General features: G+C 33.5%; 1 long non-coding RNA gene across 4 annotated transcripts; it reads right to left on the bottom strand.

Moving 5' to 3' along the window:
• Nucleotides 1-1,169: 1,169 nt before the first annotated feature.
• Nucleotides 1,170-4,599, bottom strand: LOC141686916 (uncharacterized). Of its 4 annotated transcripts, XR_012560851.1 has the most exons (5): nucleotides 4,397-4,599; nucleotides 4,033-4,312; nucleotides 3,275-3,949; nucleotides 2,862-2,973; nucleotides 2,177-2,556 (listed from the first exon to the last, which is right to left on the bottom strand). It is a non-coding gene; the product is annotated as an uncharacterized LOC141686916 (long non-coding RNA). The 4 variants fall into 4 exon arrangements; XR_012560849.1 differs by lacking the exon at nucleotides 2,177-2,556 and adding an exon at nucleotides 1,170-1,832 and having other exon boundaries at nucleotides 3,275-4,312; XR_012560850.1 differs by lacking the exon at nucleotides 2,177-2,556 and adding an exon at nucleotides 1,170-1,740 and having other exon boundaries at nucleotides 3,275-4,312.
• Nucleotides 4,600-4,885: the final 286 nt, after the last annotated feature.

Raw genomic sequence — 4,885 nt, 5'->3', positions numbered from 1 at the left:
CCTTGCACGGGTAATAAAGCTAGTTTAAACTGAAAGGACAACAAATTTATTATATCATCAGTGTCATAAATACTTTTGTGTCCAAATTTTTCGATATTTACAATCAAATTTTGCGAAAAAATTAAAGTGTAAAAATCGAAAAAGATAAAGTACACTGATTTAAGTTATAAGTTTTAAACTGTTAGAGCAGCTATAATGCTGCAATGCCTATTTCTCTTTTTAATGTCAATTCGGTCAGTCCACGTGGAAAAGCTTGGCAGGGAAAAAAAGTGGGCAAGCTCCTCCAATCCAAGTGTCCATTAGCCACATTTTGCGAGGCCCTTCTTTTTCATATTATATTATGTTTCAAGTAAAATAACAGTTTATAATGTGATTTTAATTTATTAACTAATATTTAAATTGTAATTATTTTAATTAAAATGATTAAATATTAAGAAAATTAATATTAAAACAAAATACATTCAACTGAATTAAAAACATTAAATTCAAAACATCACACGAGAAAATATTAAATTTAAAGTAGTACAATAAAAAGAAATTAACGACTATTATGGAACTGAGAGATGTGCTCAAATAAAAACAAACAGACTCAACTTGAACAACGATTGTTTGGAATGGTTCAACTTGATAATGCAGTCTGATATCACCGAGGCAGTAGATTGAATTCAATCTACTGTGTAAATAATATCACTGAGGCAGTAGATAGAATTCAATCTACTGTGTAAATAATTTTATTTTATTTAGTAAAAACACTAAAAATAACGTTATAATTTATAATGTTACACTGCTTTTATGTACATATCAGCTTTTTCAGTTTTGACAAAAATATAATAATAAAATAATAAAATCTAAGCAAATGGTCATGACCAGTACATAGGTCACGCCCTCTTTTTTTCAAATGCTCCAGTGCTGGTGAAAAGTTGAAACTCATGACCATTTGTTATTCCCGGTGGACTAACAATGAGATTTACAGAAGGGGGGTTGAATGTAAATCTCAAAACTTTTTCAAGTTTTGAGTAGTTTCTAAGGCTAAGTGTTTTAGTGAGCAAATGTGTGTGAATGGCTTGAAGCTGATACAGACAGATATATATATTCAAACATAAATGTAAAGAACACAAAGAACTTAAAAACTTTTCTGGTGGATTTGTTGTTCCACCAGAGATGTGTTATTTCAGAAAATCTGTGATTCAAAGAATTAAATCACAGCTGCTTCCTAGTACAAACTAGATAATTTTCTCTCTGGATTTTTCTAAACAACTCTTGAAAATTCACATCTAATTACTAGCTGCTACTTGGTTTATATATCACCAAGTTTACAAGTGAAGACAAAACTGTAAAATACAATTAAAAGGCTCTTCACATGTTTCTTCTTCATTTCTCTATCCAATGCAATTTAGGTTTAGCTGTTAATCTTTGAATACTCCCTTGTTTGCACCAGAATGGAAATGCTGCATTTTCTTGATTCCTCCTAGAGGCTGCCACATTCCAGTTTATCTCTGTCAACCCATGTGCCTCTGTCAGCTTATGAATTGTCACTATCAACTGCTATTGAACTAAGCATCCGTTGAAGCTTTCATCCGTTGATGTCTTATCCGTTGAGGCTTTATCCGTTGAAGCTTTATTCGTTGATGCATTAGCAGTTGAAGTCTTTATCCGTTGAAGCACTTATCCGTTGATGGATATTATCCGTTGAAGCTTTAGAGACATCCGTTGAAGTTTTGTTTCTTATCCGTTGAAGGTCTTCAAAATTACAAGGCATGAAATATTTACAATTAGCCCTCCTATTTGCATATCCACTACTAGTCAACATGACTGATAATTTCCTACAACATCTAAGAATTACAACTTGAATCCAGAGAATGAAATGTGCTACAATACTAAACTTATTGCTAAGTAAAGCTACTCCTTCAATGGATAGCCAAGATGGTCTTATCCGTTGAGGCTACAAACACTAGATTTCTACTTAAGTGTTTTGTTTAACTTATCATCAAACTAATACACATATTCCTAACACCAATTTGAGTGCCCCAAGACAGCAAGTGACCTGCACTGCAGCTGCTCTTAGTTTAATGTATTTGGACGATTGAGTTATATGAGCTAGTATTACATGGGATTATACAAATTATCTTGTTATATTTATTTAGGGAGTGACCTTATAAGTGTGTCTTGTTTAGTTTAGTAATCTCCAGACTTATATCGATACTAGCACGGGTGCCCACTTCGCGGGGCTTAATTTCTAAATAAATTTAGAAATCCATCAACTTATCATATATAAAAGTTCTGATGTTCCAACAACCTAGAATATCTAATAGCGTTTATATAGCATAATTAGGTATTACATAGCAAAACATGTTTTCCTATTCTTACAATACAAAAACCATTCATTAAAAACATAAATCCGCATCTCCTGAGTATATATTTCCTAATGAATGTTAATTTTTGTACCGACAGGTGACTGAAACTTCAATTGTGACATTCCATCCGGGTGATATGATGAACCCGATGCCTGTATGTGATTATTTTTTATCCAAAGTCCAGCTTTCAAAATCCCAATAGCTGAAAAGAAGCAAATTGCATAGAAACAAACATGTGGCGTTAGTTGGCAATCAGATCCAAGTGGATGTTCTAGATGGCTATTTGGATCAACGAATCCCTTGCAAATGTTTGTAGCCCGGTACATTGTGGCTTTGTTAATTATATTAATTTCCTTAATTAGCAACTTAATGGTGTATTTTTGTTTATCCATACTCTTGAACTCCAAAGGGAATAATTTTTCTTCATCAGCCTATTTTCGAACCACAACATTATTACAATGTAGATTGTTAATCCCTAGCCTCTATTCTCAAAGTGAGTGCACTGACCTGCTTCAGAAGCTGCATAGGCCTTATTCCAAGAACAGCACGAACTTGCTGGTCACCAAGCAAAATTTTGATTCCACTAGTTTCATCAGATGCCACAGTTATAACCTTGTATCTGTAAGACAACACATTCACAATACGCCGACACACCTAATCTGAATCATTAAAAAACTAAATGATGTTATATAAGCACTTGTTATCAGGATACGAGAGCTTCCGATTGCAGCTGCTACAAAACCATATATTCTGATCCTTCTCCACTTCATTACCACAATCCATACAAACAATAATGTACCATGAACATGTATGTTCTATGTATCTAATGTGCAAATGTGCACAAACATGTCTCTGGAACATAGCTTGCACAAGTAAGCTGAAATCACAAAAATACAGTATAGGAATTCAGCCGAGCTTACCATAATATACTCTGGACCAAGCTTCTTTATAGTTACATCAGTCAACAATTCAACTTTCCCATGTCTATCAGCGGCATACATTTGTTCCTTAAAGCCTACTTGCTTAAGCCTAACCAACGTACAAAATTAGTACATATAAAAGTAAATATGCATCAGAATGATCCAGAAAGTTAGTCCCTCACTTGCACCTCAGTTGCATCACACTGTAGTGATCATAGTTGAGGTAACATTGTGTTCCTCCAACACTCGACAAATCAACCTCCTCTATATAATTGCGTACCCCAAAACAATAAGGAGACATTTGTTAAAAAAATGAACTATTATGCAGAAAAAATATTATTTTGCTCATACCATTCCACAACCCAATTCTACTACTCGCTATTATCAGGATTACAGGTTTTTCCTTCACCTCACTCATCTCTTGATCAAATTTCTCAGCACATGTATCCCAAAATGTGACATTGATAGATGACCAACATTATTTGGCACCCCAACAATTAGATATGATAAAATTATTTTAAACAGAATCTAATTATCAAATTTGCAAGTCCAGTAAGTCCAAAATAGTATCTTACTTTCCATCCGTTATAACCATTTTCACCTGCTTCTGTGCATCCCCGTGTTTGTTCACCAGAGTGGCCAAGGGTTCATAATGCTTGATTATTCCAACAACATCTGTGGTAGAATGAAAGAGTGATATCTAGATCATAACATAATTCGTATGCTGTAAACCGCAATAAAAAGATAAAGTTAAGAACCCGCTAAGTATGTTGTCTGTTTGGTCAGTTCGTAGAGCTCCGAATGGTCATAGAAATCAAAAGTGTTGCTCTCAATACTATTTCCATCATCATCAATAGGCTTTATCTAGGTCTCGGCCGAAAAGATCAACTGCGCATCACTCCTCAGGCAACGGAACTTGTCATCAATTTTATACTTTTGGACTTGGAATTTCCGCATAATATAGCATTTTTCAAGCGTTAGCTTATCTTCTAGGAGATCAAGACAGCTTCTCGGCACGAAAACATGTATCCTATCATTCTTTAAACCATAACTAAATATATTATTTTTTTTGGAGCACACAATATCTCAAACTCAATGTTAAAAGAAGCAAAGAATGTATACCATGTTCTCCAGCAGGATGATGTTGAAGCTTTTAAAGACAACACCAAACTTTGTACTCCTCTCCAATACCTGATAACTCTCACTTTTATTTTGCAATCACAGTTTCCAACTTTCAGATTGGTGAGCTGATCATACCTGTTCCTTGGCATATTTGAGTCATCCAATTGTTATGTTTGTAAGGTTGTGGGGTGTACAACGGTAATAGCTTGGTCTCATACAATGTACAATGCCTTATGAACACAGTCTTTCAAGTATGTTAGTTAGATTATTTGTAATATCCGGGATATATCGTGTAATTGTTTTTGCAAATAAATAATTATTCTATGTGTTCAGTATCTATTATGTGAATTATTTGTTAAGTGTTCAATGTGTTTGGATGTTTAAAAAAATAATATTAATTGAGTATTTTAATTTTTATATGTCCAAAATAAAATATAAATAATTGTCATACCTTCCTAATTATTTTTATGATGATTTATGATTTTATAG

This window comes from Apium graveolens, chromosome 9, assembly GCF_009905375.1.
Source record: "Apium graveolens cultivar Ventura chromosome 9, ASM990537v1, whole genome shotgun sequence".
Classification (NCBI taxonomy): domain Eukaryota; kingdom Viridiplantae; phylum Streptophyta; class Magnoliopsida; order Apiales; family Apiaceae; genus Apium; species Apium graveolens.
The sequence above is the reverse complement of the archived record's forward strand: the minus strand, read 5'-3'. Positions and strand labels throughout refer to the sequence as shown.